The 20,217-nt window shown below is 45.0% G+C and overlaps 1 protein-coding gene across 4 annotated transcripts in view; it reads left to right on the top strand.

Annotated features, from left to right (window-relative positions):
- The window catches only part of LOC144799177 (C-type lectin domain family 18 member A-like), a 901,971-nt gene that overhangs the window by 39,160 nt on the left and 842,594 nt on the right, over positions 1–20,217 (top strand). For all 4 annotated transcript variants that reach the window (XM_078670425.1, XM_078670423.1, XM_078670422.1 and 1 more), the window contains exon 2: positions 9,353–9,435. The gene's annotated coding sequence lies outside the window, so the exon portion shown is untranslated. The remainder of the gene's footprint in view (positions 1–9,352; positions 9,436–20,217) is intronic.

Here is a 20,217-nt window from a genome sequence, read left to right on the forward strand (position 1 = left end):
CTATATCGGAAAATTTCCGAGGTCGCGGGACGCCCCAAACATTCACCAGGCAGCCAAACACAACCTCGTAGGGGGACAATCCTGTTCTAGAGTGTGCTGTGACTCTTGTAGACATCAATGCTAGGGCCAGAGTATCTGATTTGGTGAATTTTGGTGCCAAGTCAGGGAAATGTTACTGGAATCCTGGTGCCATCAAGAGTCTGTTGAGCATTTTGGTATCTACTGTTGAGAATTTGTCCCATTGAGATGGGAGGGAACTTCCAGGTTTTTCTGATTTTCTGAAATTAGTAACCTCATCCGTAAAGAAAGCCCTTCCTGTTAAAAAATCCACAGTAATCCCAAAACCCCTTCGGCAATTGAATATCGAAATAAATAAATTGATAGGGGATCAATATTTATTATTTAACCAGGAAAGGTATCACAAATTAGTTCTATTAAAAAGAAGGAGAACAAGGGTGAAGGCTAGACTGAAAAGAGATAAGGAAGATTCTTTATGGATTAAACTCCGGGAATCCTCTCATAAGGGTCAAGCCAGGACATTCTGGTCATTAATTGGCGAAGGTTGCGGTTCTAGATCCAGACCTACGCCAATTTCTATTGATGAGCAGACTTGGGTGCAATATATTAAGCTTTTGTTTAATAGTAATGGCTCGCAACGGGATTATGATTCTATATACGAGGACAATCTGCCCTATGATCCCCCATCCGAAAGGGATATAGAATTAGCTATCAAGGGCATGCGTTCTTCTGGCGCACAGGGTCCGGATGAGGTTCCTATTTCTGTTCTAAAACACCAGAGCGAATTATGGAGTAAAATACTTTACCCTGTGTTTAAATTTTGTTTTATTAGTGGTACTGTTCCTCCTTCTTGGAAAGGGAGCATACTAGTCCCTCTTTTTAAAAAAGGGGCCAGAGACCTCCCTCAAAACTACCGCCAAATCGATCTATTAGATGCTATTGGCAAGGTCTTTGCAAAATGTCTTCTTAATTTAAGTAACGATTGGGTGTCTAAGGCCGAAATCCTTCCCTATGAACAAACCGGTTTTAGGCAAAGGCACGGTACCCTAGATAACCTGACTGCACTCCAGGTTTTAACGGAGAAATATGTCAAGGTTCGTGGAGGGCGAGTTTATGGCGCCTTTATCGACTTCTCCACAGCTTTTGACAAAGTGTACAGAACTTTGCTGTGGGGAAAGTTATTCGATTCAGGGATGCCATCCACTCTTCTTAGATTAGTCCGTGCCTTGCATTCAGATACCTGGTGCAGAGTGTTGTTGGGAGGGGACAGAGGACTGTCTAGCATTATCCCAACAGCTAATGGGTTAAAGCAAGGCTGCCTATTGGCTCCTTTGTTTTTCTCCCTTTATATAGCTGATCTACCCCAGGATCTTTCTGCTAGTACAGGCATAGTTCCGAAACTAGGGGGCTCCCCAATCGTATGTCTTATGTATGCAGATAACATTTTGATTTTTGACCTAACGCCTAAAGGGTTGAACAATCGCCTGAATGCGTTGTACAATTATGCAGGAAAACATCATTTGTTGATAAATATTGTAAAAAGTAAAGTGATGTGTTTCACGGGTAGGAAGAACTCTAAATATGCGAACTTTCATTGGACTGTGGGGGGCCAAAAGTTGGAAGTAGTGCAAGCTTATACTTTTCTTGGCAAAATTGTTACGAGCAACTTAAGTGAAAAAGCTCACATAGCTAATAACACCCGGAAAGCTATTGTCCAGGGAAAGAGTTTGGCTTCTCTATATAAGGCTACAGGTAGAAGACATTTCTCGATACTGCTGGAAGTATTTTGAGCAAAAATTCCTGCCTCTCTACTGTACGGTATGGAGTTGATTGATATAAAAACCTGGAATTTCTTGAACTCCTCTGAAGGAAAAATCCTTCGTAGCCTTTTATCTGTCAATACTGCTAGTTCTACAGCTGCTCTTAGAGAGGAATTCGGACTACGTAGTAGCTGGGTTCAAGGTTTAGCGGGGAGTGTGCGCTGGGTCTTTAGCCTGGCAAAGGGTGAGCCTGGCACATTAAGACATTTTATAAAAATGGAGCTGCTGGGAAATTTTAATGATTACTCTTTCATTCTAAAATTTTTTAGATGTGCTGTGAGCCAATTACAACTAGATGAAGCCACTTTGTTTGCGTTATCTGCATATCAGTTGAAAACCCTCCTGAAGTCCGCATCTTGGGAATTAGGGTTTAGACTGGAGAGAGAGAATCGTATTCTAAAACAAGCATTGGCATAGCCAATAGGGCTCGCTTTTGGGACCTTATAAGTATTTAATTATCCAGCACGATATCATTGGTGCAACAACACTAACTGTTGCATGGCTAAACACTTATAAGGTCACAAAGGCGAGACCTATTGGCTATGCCAATGCTTGTTAGGACTTGAGCCCTGCAAAAGACTGTCGTCTAGATATACTTGAAAATGGATTTCTGCTCCTTGTACCACATCCGAGGGTAGGCCGTGGATACCCTCCCTAATGATATCAAACCATCGAGTACGAGTCAGTTATACATTTTGATCGACGGCATCGGCAATTGCAACATAAACCAGATTATTAATAACCTGCAAAAATATAGCGGTAGAGATGGAGCCAGTCTGCACCGTCATGCAATTCATTCCCGGTAAAGGATTCAGATCTGCCTGGGAAAAGCATACCTAGTACAATGTGTGTCAGTTTCATAAAGTTTGAAAAGTCAGTTTCCCTATACATAAAATTGACAGAATGCTCCGAGCTAACGATCGCACACTCTGGACATAAATGGCGCTTACATTCTTAAAATGTGGATGAACTGATGAGCGTTTAACTTCCTCCTTTACGAAGAGGCCTCATGGGGTGAAGCTACAGTGGCTGCATACCACCAGAGACCTACGCGCAGCAAGGGATGCGCAAGAGGCCTGGATGATGAAACCACCACAGCGTGTGACACGATTCGTGCTCAGGCCATAACAAGTTTAAGAAAAAAAAAAGTACACTGGGAGGGGGGAGAACGTGTTATCCAAGTGAAAGACAAGGGCACTGGGGGGGCGGGATATGGCGGAAGAGAAAGATGGGTTTGAAGTGACGGGAAGATGGTTGGAGTATTTAGAAGGGAGCAAAAGAAGTATGTGGGACAGAGCGAAACAAGGAGAAACACGAGAGAGACCTACGCGCAGCAAGGGATGCGCAAGAGGCCTGGATGATGAAACCACCACAGCGTGTGACACGATTCGTGCTCAGGCCATAACAAGTTTAAGAAAAAAAAAGTACACTGGGAGGGGGGGGGAGAACGAGTTATCCAAGTGAAAGACAGGGGCACTGGGGTGGCGGGATATGGAGGAAGAGAAAGATGGGTTTGAAGTGACGGGAAGATGGTTGGAGTATTTAGAAGGGAGCAAAAGAAGTTTGAGGGACAGAGCGAAACAAGGAGAAACACGAGAGATGGCCTGCGGCCGTCAAAGTGAAAGTACGGCCGGCGGAGGGCATTGCTGTGGGGAGGGGGGAGGAGAAATGCGACACGGCGGGCAGGGGAGGGGGCGGAGCGGGGAGAGCGGCATGAGGGTGTGAAGCAGCAGGGGCCCTTGAAGTGAAGCTAAGCTTCACTTCAAAGGTGTGGGAGGAGTGCTGCTGGTGATTGACTGGCGATTTGATGATGTGCACGCGCATTTTAGGTCAATGCGCAAGCGCATTGACCTAAAAGCGCACGGGCACAGCATCAAATCGCCAGTCAATCGCCAGTCTAGGTAAAGGTTATTTAAGCCCCTATAGTCTCGCTCTGCTCAATGCGCATGCGCATTGACAGGTCGCGAGACCTAAAAAGGCACCAGTCCAGTTATTGAATCCTGTCTGGCGGGGATTGCGCAACCCTATGTCTTTTGGAACATTCCTCATGGAGTTAGGCGTCTATTGTTTCTACTAAGGCAAGACTTACTTCCTTTGAAATCTCTCTTATCCAGATGGTATGGTTCATCAGCCTTATGTGACCTCTGCAATATGACAAATCAGGACCTGTTCCATGTCATCTTTGTTTGCCCAGCTCTAATGTCGCAAAGGCGAAAGTGGCTAAGACCCATATGTCTCCAATTGAATATTCTGTCTGCTCCTGCTTTTATTGCAGCCATGAACAACCCCCCTAATGAAATGTTTTGTTTTAAATTGTATAATTTTTTTTAATGTTTTCTGTCTTTGTATTAGGTGGGTGTTTCGACGTCCAGTTCACTCTGTATTTTTATCCCTTATTCTATGTATTGTAATATCACTTTTTAAATATCTTAAGGAATGTAATGATATGTTTTTTATGTGGATCTCAAAAGAGTTCCGTAAACATAAATAAATAAAACTTGAAACTTGAAGCCAGAGTATCGGGCCACTTTAATCCTCTACTCTCTTTGATCTTAGCCATTTTTAACTTGAGAATTCCATTATATTTCTCGATTTGTCTGGCTGATTGAGGGTGGTTCGCTGCATGAAACTTCTGTCTGATGTGCAACCCATCGCACACCAACTGGATGAATTTGGCATTAAAATGACTGCCGTTATCACTCCAGATCAAACGGGGCATCCCAAAGTGTGGGAAGAACTCTTTCAAGAGTACCTTTGCCGTCGCCATGGCGGTGTTCTTTTTTGTGGGATAAGCCTCAACCCATTTACTGAAAGCACAGACAACCACTAGTACATACTTCAGATTGTTCACTGTAGGAGAGTAGGGTCTGCTTCCAATTGTCCGCCCCACTTTTTGCTGTGATTCTCTGGTTTTTCGACTTTAATGTGGCTGTGGGCCTGCTAATCAGACCCACAGCCCAGCTGTTCTCTCTTTAAGTTTATACCATGTACTTACGGTACATACCAGATTGGTTACTGGGTCACTCTTGTGAGCCCCTGCATAGTGTACCATAGGTACCCAGGGCATAGGTGTACCCTAGGCCTACCAGGGGCTGCAGCATGTATTGTTTGCCTTCCAAACTGACACCACAGGTCTGTTCACACAGCCTGGGTAAGGTGGTGTAATCACCCCTTACTTAGATATAGTATACCTATATCTACCTTTAGATATAGACCCATTTACACCTATAAGCCACTCCTATGGTAGACCTCGACAATCCTGGAGGCAGTGTGCTTGCTTTTATGTTTGAGGGTGCCCTAGCATGAGCTGAGCCCCTCTGCAGCTTTCGGAACCATCTCCTTATAGCTGTTCTATGATATAGCCATACCATATACTCTTAAGTGCATCATAATCCTCGCGGTTAATGCTAACTTTGGTTTGGCTTTATCAAGACATGTCGTGTAAGGTGTCAAACACTTTGAAATTCTACCCCCGCCAATTCTGGCGACGGGGGTAGCATTCCACCCTTCTAGAGGGAGAAGACATGTAGTTACTGCTTTACCCGGTTAAAGTTAAACAGAGCCTTAGCATCACAAAATGGATGCTGCTGCCATAGACACAAGTCTGACCTTCTGTTGCTGGACGAAACTCCGGCAGGGGAGGCCTGGACAGTAGGTTTCCTGTCCAGGGAGGTGCTGGCACCTCCCCAGACAGGTGTTTTGTGTATTGGGCAGGGAGGACTGCATTCAGTGAATGGATCTAGACACTGCCTGGGGCACACAAGGTGCTCCATGCATAGCCCAGTTCAAACGAGTTGCTGGGGCACTCCAGCCCCAGCTCTGGCGCGAAACTGGATAAAGGGAAAGGGGTGTAACCACCCCCTTCTCATGTCCACCCATAGGAGGGAACTAGTCAGGTAATCCAGCCCCCTTTCTTAGTATAAGTATAGGAGTTGTGTCCCTGGGACTTTAGATTATCCTGGACGAATCTTTGAAAGACATATCTTGGACCTTCGACATTCCATTCTGACTGGAAGACGGAAGACATCTCCTTTGTGGTCAAGGAGTTACCACCCTGTGCAAACAGGCACCAACAGCAACTTCGCCGGTCTGCAGTTTCAAGGCTCCAACAGAACCCGAAGACTCTGCGACTCAAGAACTGGACTTCCAGACTTGTCTGACCCCGACCCACATTCACAGCAAAGCTGAGACCCGTGGCCGACACGAGAGACGTCAGACCGGACATCTTGGACATCCTGCATTTTGCTACCTGCACTCCTTTCCTGAAGCCTCAGTAAGTTGTGCATTGGGGGTACGAGAAGCCCCAGCCCCGAGCACCATTTGCACCGAAGCCCAGGCCCCCACACTCTGCGAGTGTCCCGTGGGCCCCGCCTTTGCATTTGAGCTCGACCCATCTTCCTGGTTCCTTACCCGTTGGCTAGTGAGCCCCCTAAAGACGCCATCTTGAATCTAACTTTCTTTCCTGGTTGCTCCAGGCTTGCTCCAGTTTCCCTGAAAAGGAGAAGCGCCACAGACCTTGCTGGTCTGCAACAGAGCCAATCTCGACATCCTGCGTGGATTGCGGTTGCCAAGGCTTGTTGGGTCCAATCTGGATACCGACACCGCAGTCATCTAGATCCATCATGGGACAGCTCGAATCCAGCGCCTGGTCATCGTCGATGCCTCCTGGAACTCGTGGCTGAAGAGACAAACTCACCTTCACCTTCAAGCACCCGACATCGCCTGGTTCCTTCCTGGTACCTTCCTGGTCACTGGCTAGTGACCCAGACTCTGTCCCCTCTACTTTCAGGTTCTTCACATCTCCGATCCACCCTTGGATCCACCCTGACAATTTTCCTCTGGTCGCCTGCAGCACTTCTCTGCAGCTCTCCAAAGAAAATGACGACATAACCCGACACGAAAATACACCTATGCACCCGGCTTCCCTGGGTGAGGTAACACGAGTACTCCGGTGCTCCCATGGGTCTTGACTCTCGAAGTGTCCTAGTTTAAATAAATCAAGCAAACCATTCAATACTTGACCAAATGCACTCCAACCTTGGAAATGTTATCATTTCGACATACGGGGTCAGCAGTTTGCAAATCCCTTTCACGCTAATGTGTGCAAGTCCATGTGCCATAGTGACCACAGGGAGGGCGTATGCATCTGGAAGCATCCATCTCTGCTCCCCAGATTTGTCTGTTCAACACCCATCCTCATCCAAATTAGCTGTGCTCTCCTGCCATATTGCTAACTCCTTAATTGTCACCTCACTCTAAATCTCTTTCACATTTTTTAGGGTATCCTCAAACATCCCTTTCTCAGGCACAAACCTAGCCGGGCCTGCTACAAACATCCTCTTCATCTTAGTCCAAGCACTCTCCTTCACTGTCTGATCCGCAAACGCATTCCCCCTCCCAAAATCATCTGTTATTGCATTGTCAGCACTGCATTTCACTGTTGCTAATTTCCTAGGAAGTGTCAAGGATGACAGGAGCCTGTGTATCAGGGGCCAATGTTGGACCTTCATGCCATGTGATGTCAAGAACCCCCTTTATGCCCAGAGTCACCCAAAGTTATAGGTCACTCCGAATGCATATTGGCTGTCAGTAAATATATTGACAGCCAATCCCTCGCTTAACTCACAAGCACGAAAAAGGGTCACAAGCTCTGCAGCTTGTGCTGACTGGTAGAGAACTTGTGATGTCTCAACTACCGTGCATAGGGTGGTAATATCATAGGCTACCGTTGTTGTGCCATCTGGTATGCCCAGACGTGGGTCCCTTGCTCACTTTGCCACTGGATTCAAACTAGCCTGGCTGATGAGGGCTGTTAGCCCGAAACCGGTCCCAGGATTCTTGTTTCCGGTCCAGGGAACATGGCTTGGCAATTCGGGCTGGACTGTTCCCATGAGGCACAGGGTCAAGACTGATTTGCATACAGCTATGTCTGAACTGGGATTCCAAAGTGAACTAAAGAATGATGATGGATTTAACCCAGATCTGTGACTAGGGGTGAGTGTTTGAAAAGTTTCAACACTCCGTCCATCATCTTTGGATTTGCTTTGTTCGCCCTAAATTGGCAGGGTATGCCCAGACGTGGGTCCAATGCTCACTTTGCCACTGGATGCAAGCCAGCTTGGCTGATGAGGGCTGTTAGCCCGAAACCGGTCCCAGGATGCTTGTTTCCGGTCCAGGGAACATGGCTTGGCAATTCGGGCTGGACTGTTCCCATGAGGCACAGGGTCAAGACTGATTTGCATATAGCTATGTCTGAACTGGGGTGGCAAAGTGAGCTAAAGAATGATGATGGAGTTAACCCAGATGTGTGACTGGGGTTGAGTGTTTGAAAAGTTTCAACACTCCGTCCATCATCTCTTTGTGTTTGCTTTGTTCGCCCTAAGTTGGCAGGGTATGCCCAGACGTGGGTCCAATGCTCACTTTGCCACTGGATGCAAGCCAGCTTGGCTGATGAGGGCTGTTAGCCCGAAACCGGTCCCAGGATGCTTGTTTCCGGTCCAGGGAACATGGCTTGGCAATTCGGGCTGGACTGTTCCCATGAGGCACAGGGTCAAGACTGATTTGCATATAGCTATGTCTGAACTGGGGTGGCAAAGTGAGCTAAAGAATGATGATGGAGTTAACCCAGATGTGTGACTGGGGTTGAGTGTTTGAAAAGTTTCAACACTCCGTCCATCATCTCTTTGTGTTTGCTTTGTTCGCCCTAAGTTGGCAGGGTATGCCCAGGTGTGGGTCTCTTGCTCACTTTGCCACTGGATTCAAGCTAGCCTGACTGATGAGGGCTGTTAGCCCGAAACTGGTCCCAGGATGTTTGTTTCCGGTCCAGGGAAGACATGGCTTGGCAGTTCGGGCTGGACTGTTCCCATGAGGCACAGGGTAAAGACTGATTTGCATATAGCTATGTCTAAACTGGGCTGGCAAAGTGAGCAAAAGAATGATGATAGATTTAACCCAGATCTGTGACTGGGGGTGACTGTTTGAAAAGTTTCAACACTCCGTCCATCATCTCTTTGTGTTTGCTTTGTTCGCCCTAAGTTGGCAGGGTATGCCCAGACGTGGGTCCCTTGCTCACTTTGCCACTGGATTTAAGCTAGCCTGGCTGATGACGGCTGATTAGCCAACAACCGGTCCCAGGATGCTTGTTTCCGGTCCAGGGAAGACATGGCTTGGCAGTTCGGGCTGGACTGTTCCCATGAGGCACAGGGTGAGACTGATTTGCATATGACCATGTCTGAACTGGGGTGGCGGAGTGAGCTAAAGAATATTGATGGATTAAACCCAGATCAGTTGACTGGGGGTGAGTGCTTGCAATGTTCAACACTCCGTCCATCATCCCCTTTGGTTTTACTTTATTTTATAAAATGCACATAATCATACCATGAATGTTATAAATTTCATTTTGTATAAAAGAAAAGTACATTTAGACTTTTAAAACATTTTTTAATCGATTTTACCACGGTTTACAATTTTTTTCAATGTGTACAATTGTCCTTTTTTCATTTTCACTTTTCCAGATGACGTACGCGGTTGAAAGTAACTTTCTACAGTTGATTGAGCGTCGCAGTGGAGATCAGATGCAAGGAAGAACTACTGTCAGGTAAGCAAGAATTTTCTTTTTAATTAAACATTGTGGCTTTTTTTCTTTATTGTAAGGGTAGTAGAGGGAGGTAGTTAGATGGATGCATGTATGTAGTTGTGTAATATAATGTTTTTAACACCAATTTAATTCCTATGTTTGTAGCAGTGTTACACAAACAAAAGGGTTTTAGAGTGTGATTTTTTTTATATTGAATTAATAACAAAAAATTAATATAAAAGGAAACTCTGTTTTTGAAAGATTTTCCTTTTTTAAACAAGCCATAGTGATTAAGTTGTAATGTATTTTGGCTGAAAACAAATTTTCAGCGTCGCATCCTTTTTAAAAAAGTGATACGTTTTCATGGATCTTCAACCACGTTGATTTTTGGTCTACGCCGAAGGGATTATTGTCATTTTTCGAATCTTTTTGACTTAAATTATTTTTTGGGTTAACATTTTTTTGAGGGGGGGAAGATTTTTAATGGAACCATTTTTTCCGTGGATTTTGGAGATTGGGACATTTTGGATGGCAAAGAAGATCATAAGTGGATTGCTACGCTGGATTTCTTGATGCGTTTTTTTGCCAGATTTGATCATTTTTTTGAGATTTTTTTTTTGGGACGTGTTTTTTAAAGAGGGCACACAGATTAATTTGCCCAAAAAACAAAAGACAATAGCAAACTGGGTTTATTTTTTAAACTTCAATGCGGGCATGGATGCAAATTGTGGATTATGGGAATACACTTTGGATATTAGGGGAGCTGCAGACTCTTGTTGGAAAGCTGATTATTAGATAGGAACAAGAGTTGAAGAAAGACGTCTGAAGGTAGGTACCCATTTATTCGAATCATTGTTTTAAAAATCTTTTTGATAATGAAATCCAATTACAGTGAATTTAAATAAACGCAAAACAGGCAAGTAAGATAAAGTTAGTGTTAGTGTTGGTCATTTTTAGAAATGTTTTATGTGAGCAATATTGTCTAGGTAGTCTGAAGCCACCATCAACAAAAACTGTTGTATTTGTCCCAATACTCTCTCAGACATTTCCTTTGTTTTTTTGTAATTCCTGAGTTCAGACTACCAGTCAATAATTGTGCTATTCTCATTTCTTTGAAACTTTGTAAGTTAGGGTGAGGTTTGCCAATTGATTTATTGAAGGAGTTGTGCCATCCCTCTATGGCATTATTGGTCTTTGCTCCTCCCTCTAAGCAGGACGTGTAACAGTTCCACCACTTGACAGGAAATCTCGGATTCCTTCTGCGACCGACCTGCTTAGATAGCCAATCCAGGTGCCTTAAAAGTAATTTAGTAGGATGCCCTGCAGTAAAATAACCTGATTCAGTAATTGACGTGTAGTATTAATCCATACTGTCAGGGGGAACAAAGCACAATGCTGTTAATTTTTTTTAAATTAAAATGACAATTTACTGTCTGATTTGTAATCCTCAACTAAGGATGTTTTTCGAATTTTTCGCCAGTATGCCTTTGAAAAGTGGAAAAAACATCCTTGGATTTAGGTTTCCGTGTAGGTTTTAGAAATCGTTTTAATCATTGATAATTCAAAGTCAACTATCACTTTTCTAGGACTTTTTTTTTTAGTTTTAGATTTTACTACTGATAAAAGTTCAGTGTAAGTTGAGGATTGTTTATCAAGGATTAAACAGTATACCAAAGGAACTACAGTGTTATTTATGTAGGCATGAATAGTGTATATTTGGGTGAATGGATGGGGTGTGGATCAAACATCCCATCCATCATCCAAATATCACTACTCTCCAATTTTAAAGGATTACGGGGTGTGCTAAACATTAGAATTATATTTTGAGGGGTTTTGTTGCCGTGCAATAAAAAGGTTTCATTAGTAACAGTGACAAATAGTTCTGAAGGAATGTTAACGTTTGGGGTGTTACACGTTGAGTGTTACTTGCCTGTTTTTTTCTTTGAAAAATTCTTCTTGAGTCTGGGATTGTTGGCATAGAACTAGCTACATGCATAGAAATGTATTGGGATACCTCCCTCAAAACTGTGCCACAGGGTTCATTGGAGGTTCATTCAAGTTCTTTCATTTGGTTAATGTTTTGTCTGACCTCAATCTCCATTGCAAAGGCAGAGTGGTTATGTTCTGTGGTTTTTTCAACACTATCTCCAAGAGTAACCGCTCTGCCTGTGCAATGGGATGCGTAATATGGCACACACCTCCACTAACTCCTGGGCACAGTTTGTCTCTCCTTACAATAAAGATAGCCACCATATTTTAGGAGACGATTTCCTCTTTTGGACATCAGATAGCTGGCTTGTCTTATTGATGTCATTATGGTGTTTTATGAAAAAGAAGATTGAAAAAAAGTTTTTTTGTAATTCCTTTCGAAAAGATTTTTTAGCCTGCAAATACATTTTTAGTAAAATGTATACATTTGTTTGTTGACATTACTGCAAACATAACCACAAGAAAGGAAGGTGCACTCCGATAGGAGTCAAACAGGAAACACACTTATAGTCCAAAAAAGTTATTCTTTTTATTCAAAGTTGGTTGATTAAAACCGGCACACAGCCAACGCATTTCGTTCCCTAGTGCCACGGGAACTTCGTCAGGGCTTCCTAAAATTTCTGAAAAAAACCACACATTTTCAAATACGGTCCTTTGGGGTGTGTATAAACACTAATACGAATAATTCGATTCAATTGGTCAACCTAATTCTGGATCATAAGACCTTAAGTCATTTCTTAAAAAAGGGAGAACGGCATCCAAAGTAGGTCACAAAAGTTAGAACAGTAGTTCACAATTGTAATGGTACATGTGTGCAGATAGAGCCCGCTATCAGTATCTCAGCGGCGGCAGACAGATGTCGAGCAGCATGGTAGCTAACGACAGCGTAAAATCAATATTACTAATACAATTGTGAACTACTGTTCTAACCTTTGTGACCTACTTTGGATGGCGTTCTCCCTTTATTAACACATTACTTCAGGTCTTATGCAAACCTGCTCTCTTGGATATTTCGGAGCCATTGCTTGAATCCATGCAAAAAAATGTTACGAATGGTTTATGATCCAGAATTACGTGGACCGACTGTATCTAATTATTTGTATTAGTGTTTATACACACCCCAAAGGACCGTATTTGAAATTGTGTGTTTTTTTCAGAAATTTTCTGATATTCCTAGTAATCCCTGATGAAGTTCCCGTGGTGCTAGGGAACAAAACATGTTAGCTGTGTGCCGGTTTTAATCAAACAACCTTGAATAAAAAGAAGAACTCTTGGGGGAGGAGCCAAGCTCCCGACCGTGATGGCCGCGTTGTAGCTCGGCTCCGTCGAACCTTCCTGCCTGAACTGTCTATCCTGCACCTTATCCTGCCCCGAGAAGTCTTATTTGCTGGAATATGGACTTATGACGTTTTGCTGGCACTCACCGTCTGCTCCGGATGTTCTTGAGTGCCGCGGATCCTGAGCTGCGCCCTTGTTCGCTTCGTGGCCTCCGGGGCGGGCAGGCCTGGTGCTCGTCTGCGGCACCCAGGCGGGGCGGAGCGCCGGGGCCGACCCCTTGGTGGAGGAGCGGGGTCGGCCGGAGCGGCCGTTGTGCGGTTGGACCGGTGGAGACTGACCGGGCCTGGTCTGGCTGTCTGGGGACCTGGTGGTGGAGTGCTGCCTTCCACGGACGGGGGTTGATCGAATGGACGACTCATCTCCCCTTTGTTCTCCTGTCCGGCCATCTTGAAACCGTCCGCCCGGTTTCGGCGGGCGGCGCCCGTGGGTCGGTGGCGCCGGCTGCCTCAATATTCTGGTGGCCTGCCTTTTTGCCCTGAGGGCTCCATTGCTTGTCGCCGGCTTGTTCCCATTGAGCTCTGTTGGTGGCCGGATTGGGGTCGGAGATTGTCGCGGCCGCGCCGGGCTGCAAAGATGGCGGCTCACACCCTGCATCTACGCCCATTTGGGGACGGCGACATTGGCTCGCCGCACGGCACGTTTGCTGAATACCGTAAAGGTGAGCCTACAGTTGGCGACGTTTTCGCCGCCTTGTGTTCCTGGCGTGCTTCCATGACTGTGCCTGTCGATGGGCTGGATGGTAGCCTTTGTTCCCGGCTCGTTGGGCCGTCCCCCGCGTGTGTGGCTTCGCCGCTTCATGGTGCTGTGGTGCCTTTCCTGGACATTGAAAATACTAAGGCCACCGCTTGTTTGGACGTACAGATGCCTGCTGCCTGGTATTGTCAAGAGTTCTTCCCTGTGGTGGATGCATTGGAGAGCCTCCAGCCGAGATCCGTCCGGATCGGTCTCGCCGGGTCCCCCGGTGATTTTTTGCCTCGGCCTGCCGAGCGGAGATCCTGTAACTGTTTCACCGGGGCAATTTTTTCCCCTTGGTCTGCGGAGCTGCGCTTGAGTTGCCTGCTGCTGTTGCTGTCCTTTTTTGCTCATCCGGTCCGAAGCCGTTATAACTTGTGTACTAGCTCGACGTTTGGAATCCCTGTTTTTCACCTCTGGCCCCTCATGTTCTGGTTCTTTGTGCACTCTGTGCCTATGGCACTGGACAGACGAGGACAGGGTTGAGATGAACTTGCACCGCCGGACTATTATTTTGTGGCGTGGCCGGATGACCGCCTTGCGGCTCTACATGTATGATTGCTTTCTTTCATATTCCTGGTACCTGTTTATTGTTTTGCAATGACTTTATCTTCTCGTGGGCTTTGAATGTGCTCAGACAGGAGAGTTGGGGGCTGATGGTTTTGATTATGTGTCTCCTCTCCCGATAGTTTTTTCCTTCCTTTCCCCTTCCTCTCTTTTGCCTATATGGTTTCTTCCTTACTTTGACTCTTCTATATTTCGGGTTTCCGGTTAGGGCGACAGGCACGCTGCTGGGGGGGTAGGCCGTAGCCTTCTGCAGGGGTGCAGGGTGGGGTGGGTGGGGGGGGTCTGTTTTTTTTGTTTTTCTCTTGTTCTTGGTTCTATGGCTCTTGTGTATTCTTTTTCTGGACGCTGCGTCTGCATGTAGGCCTCCTGGGGTGTTTTTTGCTAGCGTGGGCCCACGGCCTCCCTGCTACCGATGTTCATTGCGCATCCATTACTCCTGTTTCCTTTGGCTCCGTGGGCTGCCCCTTTTTCGTGTGCTTTACTTGCCATGGGGCCTATACTGTGGGGCCGCGTCCTCTTTTCCCTGTTTTTTTCAACCCTTTCTCCTGATGCTCTTTCCCTTTTTCCCCTTCCTTCTCTCTTTCCCTGGGTTGATGTAGCGGATGGCTTCGTATTGCAATCCTGACTTCCTTTCTATGTGTTGATGCGTATTTTTGTGGTAACGGGTGGGCGTTGGGCAGTGAATGGTATTGTTTGCTGATGTGGGACTCATGTTTTGCCGTTGCTATACTGTAGCTGTTCTTTTTTGAAACTCGATGTGTTTTGTTTCACTGCCTGTTGACGACCCGCCACGGACTTTTTGGACTTTAATAACTGCAATGTTCCTGCTCCTCACCCTATTATATTATAAAATTAACCTTCACTTTTCCTTCTCACTGTGGTTTCCTTGTGGCTATATGCCTCGCTTTGTTGCATTTGTTATATCGGAGACCTGCTGGAGTTTTTTTCCTGGCCTATGTGCTAATACAGTGTGGTGGCCGGCCCGATGGGTTGTAGGCCCGTATTTGTCAGCTATCTCTGCACAATAAAGGTTTTCAAAAAAAAAAAAAGAAGAACTCTTTTGGACTACAAGTGTGTTACCTGTTTGACTCCTATCAGAGTGCACCTTCCTTTCTTGTGGACTTTCTTACCAATTTGGCATCTTTCAACAGCGGATGCTGGGAGTCGTTGCACTTGTCTGTTGATAGATGTAACAAGTGGAATTGAGGTGCTTGACCTTGGTCAGCTGTTGTGTGCTTTATTGTTTTACTGCAAACATGTTTTATTTATTAGAGCTGTTCTTGAATGATTATCTATGTTGGCAATTTTTTTCTTTACAACCTGAAAAAGAATGACAATTCATTTTTTAGATTTCTTTTTGAGTGTTCTAAGAACTTGCTGATTTTATTTAGAAAAGATTTTTACTTTTCGTTGGTTTGATTGTCTGCTATGGTTTGTAGTTTGGTTCTTAGAAAAGAAAGAAAAATATCATTTTTTAAATGCAAAATAATTTTGCCTCACCTTAGTTAACTTGCTTGTCAGGTCTTTTGCAGTTTTTGCTTGTTATTTTCAAGTAGATTCAGTTGTTTTTATTCTTTTTCTGTGGTGTGACTTTGAGTTGGACTGAAATGAAAAGTTTTTTTTAAAAAGGTGATTTAGAAAACATTATCACTTTTGCTTCAGTTTTACAAATATTAATACGTTTGCAGTAACAGATTGTTGTTCATTTCAGTTCCTGCGTTGTAAGAAGAAATGTTGTGTTAAATTTATCTGAAAGAGACTATTAGTTATGGATCCCTTATCTTAGAATTACCCCCAGGCGTCAGACTGGATCTGGAGAATTTTTTCTCAGCAGTACCCCTGCGCATCGGTAGGTGGCATAGGTCAACTCCGCATTCGTCAATGGCGTTGTGATCTCCGTCGTGACTTTGCGGTATCTACTTAGACGCTGCCCCTGCGCGCTGATGTCTGTTCCTTCTTTTTAGGCACCAGCCAGCGGGAACGGTACCCATAGTAAATTTTTGACTAAATCATTTTTAGGTCGAAGCCTGCTAGCAGCGCATGCGCTGTAGCAGGCAAAGAGATATTGTCAGGAGGGGTTTTCAATGTGGCATGAAGCCACGCCCCTTTTTTCCATTGGTAGGCCTCTCGAAACGGAGGCCTGCCATTGGAAAAAGCTCCTGTTTTGCAGATTTGTCTGCTCTGGATACTGCCTCTCGAGGACTCCATGACCTGCCTTACGGTATCACGACAATATTTCTTGAAATATCGCCTTGGCAACCATGAGGCAGGTCAGGGAGTCCTGGAGGGGCGGGATTCAGTATCCTGTTTCCGCCCTGTTTTTTTTTGCGTTTGTGCCGTCATTTCGTTGGGAGTCCTCGGAGATGGAGGTTGTGGGGGTGAGGCGGTGCTGGTCAGTAAATGGTGCTTGTTTTAGATAGCCTTCCCTCTCCACCATCTTGTGATATACCTAGCTCGCATTTGGCTAGTTTTGCTCATTTGCCGGTTTCCATCAACTGTTTCCTTTTTAGTTACTCCCCTCTGATTTTGGCACCTTTTATTCTCACACTCTACATCATTACATCACCGTTTCCACCCCTAGCCATTTCATTGCTACAACCATATCTATTATTTCGCAGTCCGCTTTCTATACGCACTGTTGATGTACAGGTTTGTTTATATCCGGCGTTCAAAGGCCCGTTAACTTGCAGCGCCTTTCCATGCAGCCAGTACTTCCTCATGGATTACACCGCGTTCGCCACTTTCCGGTAAGATTTGGGCTTTTCACCCCACGCTCTGTGCGGTTTCCAGACAGGTATCCCGCAGGCACTAATTGGTCTCTCATTTATTTTTACAGCACATATTTGTGATGCTTATGAAAACGATATTCTGCCTTACTCAAGGTGAGCCACTGGACACTTTTTCACTCGCTTTCATCCCTATTTTCCAAGGAATTCGAGATTTTATACCATTACCATTATTTGTTTTCAGACTTTTAAATTGGTAATCCACATAACGAACATTTGGGTCACATCACTAAGAACATAGGTGAGCGATGTTTCCTTTTATTTATTTTCACCCTTGACGTTCTTTCGTCCCAGAGGTGTAACCGAGTCTCTTCGCAGACACCTTTTTCTTCCAATAAACGGGAGCACTAGGTGAGCCTTCATTCAAAAAGGTTGCGTTACACCAGAGCTTGATTCCTTCTCACTTATCTTCGCGTTTTTTTGCTTCACAGAGAGCATTGTCAGCGTCTTTTCTCTATTCACTAGGTGTTGGGATTTTCTTTCCTCTTTTTACCTATGACACTATATACGTTTGGAGGTTTCTGGACATTTACATTATGTTTCTGTATAATCGTATCAGTATTTTACCAAGGTTCACTGTCCACTATTTTGATTCCAAACAAGGCACTCCTTGGGGATTGTCTATTCTCCATGTACTTATGAATACATTTTATATTTTATATTATCTGCTTGATTACAGACCCGCCACTGAGGAAGGGTCCTGAAATGCACTGGGCTAGACATGAGGTCTTGTCATCAATGGGAAGACAGCAGAAAGTTCTATAGTCATTGGAATTTGGAAAAAAATGTTTGTGCTCTGTAAAACGTTTCGTTCGAACTGCAACTTTGTTTTATGTACAGCATGTACTGTTATTGATATTGAGTGGACTTTAAGCATAATGTGTTTTCTTAAGTTCACCAGTTTGATGTTGGGATTAATACAATAACAATTGTAACGAACATTAAGCTCTTATGAGTTTATTCATTTTGTACAATGTTTGGTATAGAAATTTATAACAAGCATTGGCATAGCCAATAGGTCTCGCCTTTGGGACCTTCTAAGTGTTTAGCCATGCAACAATTGAAGTTGTTGCACCAAGGATATTGTGCTGCATAACTAAATACTTATAAGGTCCCAAAGGCGAGACCTATTGGCTATGCCAATGCTTGTTGACTTTTGTCGACATCTTTTTTTGAGTCTCCGACTCCTGGTACACTTAGGGATGTCCTGTCCGCGGACCGGCTTCAAGCCTTGTGAGTCCTGTCACAAATTGATGTCCAAATATAATAACAAGTCAAAGAAAAAACCTGCCTATGAACATTCAATTATATGCCTAACTAAGAGGTCATTCAATAAACAGAACAATACCCCCCAGGACAGACCAAAGACATTTTATTACAAATATATAAAGATTTTATTAAGTCGCATAGATCATCTTCAATACATGAATATCAACCACATAGTGGATTGTTAAAATCAGATGCCAAAATATTCAATACAGTCCCACAAATAAAACATCAACTATCTAACCATCATACATGCCAAAAATTACATACAAACCATATCACATGCACGCTACGTATCAAAAGTACATAACAGCTCAGGCTGATCACGATGTAACAAATGAAGACAAATCATAGGGGAGATGGAAGGGAGATCAGTCGCAATATCCCCAGTGAGAAAACGCCAACGCGCGTTTCGGTGTGTGGCCCCAGCCGGGGCTACACCTTCATCAGGGCGGAGATGTACAAATCAAGTAGGACACAAAATCTGCGAACAAAGATATACATTTTAAAATTTTGCTTATCAGTTAATTCAAGATACATAACTGTCCGGGGAGCATAAAGAAAAATACTTCAAATGATTTAAAAAAAAACCACAAACAGCCTGGAATAAACTGCACCAATACACGTAATAGGAGACAGCATAGGACCTCAGACAAGTAAGCAACACCTGTGATGTTAAATAACAAGAAAAAGTGCAGTCTAGAAAGATAAAAAAAATACCCGTGTCAGATGAACACAGTGTGAGTAGAAATAGAACCAAAGGAATGTAGACCTATAGAGTCCATATACGCAGGCAAGAGCTGAATGTAGTTACATGCCAAAAGGACAAGAGATGAATAAGCAATGTTACAAGATAGAGTGTTGTACCATCACCCCCGTGACTAAAACTGATAATATTGTTGGTGGGTCTGAGGAGGGGTGTCTTACCAATTCAAGAAAGAGATATATCACATATCAGGAGGAGAAAAGCCCCCAAAGGATCAGCTAACTAGGGGCGCCTCAATTGCTGCTTCAGTGATATTCTGTAGAAAACATGGGAGTTATTAGAGCGAGCTAATGTTCCCTAAGAACATAAGGTACTATTAGGGTCCCATTCTATAACGACCACGTTCAGAGATAGCAATACCTACCGAAGTATAAAAGCCACAAGAGGTGTAAAATCACACTTGAGGTAGATGTATCCTGCAATAGGATACCAGACAATAAATCTTGATAGCAGGGAGCGAGGGGCTGAGGAGGCTTGCCCGGAGTCTGCTAGGCCCAAGTAGCAATGTCGAGTCTCTAAAAAAAAATTGATGTCCACCATGGATCCACACCTCGTGTGCCTGGACCACGACCCAAAGTCGTGCTCCGACTTTCGGGCCATGGCCCGAAGACTTTGCGGGAGAGGTCCCGAACGCTTCTGGGGGCCCGGCGGTCGGCTCCATGCCGCTCGAAGTCCCGGTCGAGAGGGAGGTCACGGGATCGGTCGCAGAGCCACCACCACCACCACCCGTCATCGAAGTCTTCGTCTTCGGGTAGGTCGAAGCACAAGAAGAAGTCGGGCCACGCAGACTCGGTTGTGGGCTCTAGGCCTTCAAGGCACAGGGCCACCGAGGATCCTAAACCTGGGTCGCTGCCGGTCGACCTCACAACTCCTCCACCGGCACGATTCTGTTGACAACTCGTCCACCTGCACCGGCAGTGCCACTGGCCAGCTTCATCCACTACCATCCCCTCGAATGAGAAACAGAGCCGGACCGGGGTCGACCAATACCGGATCCAGCGCTGGCAGGCAATTTTGTGCCTATTTTCTATCCTGGTATTCCCTTTCGCCCTGAGTGGCGGCCAGATGATGAGGATGAGGATTGGGAGGGGTCTGGAGACGCTTTAACAGACGAGCTCCAAGAGCCGGACTGGAGAGAGGAGTTTGGTGATGCCAGTGGTCTTGACACATCACCAGACCCTGGTATGCTTTCTCCCCCTACTGTGGCTACGGAGGAGGGAGCTTCTTACGCTGTGGTGTTGCGTAGGGCGGCTGAGGCCTCGGGCCTTGAGCTTCACATGGTGGCAGTCAGGACTAGCCTCCTGACTGAGGTGCTTCAGCCAGCGACAGCCTCTTCGGAGCCCCTATTGCCTTTTAACG

Source organism: Lissotriton helveticus, chromosome 12 (assembly GCF_964261635.1).
Source record: "Lissotriton helveticus chromosome 12, aLisHel1.1, whole genome shotgun sequence".
NCBI classification, from domain to species: Eukaryota; Metazoa; Chordata; class Amphibia; order Caudata; family Salamandridae; genus Lissotriton; species Lissotriton helveticus.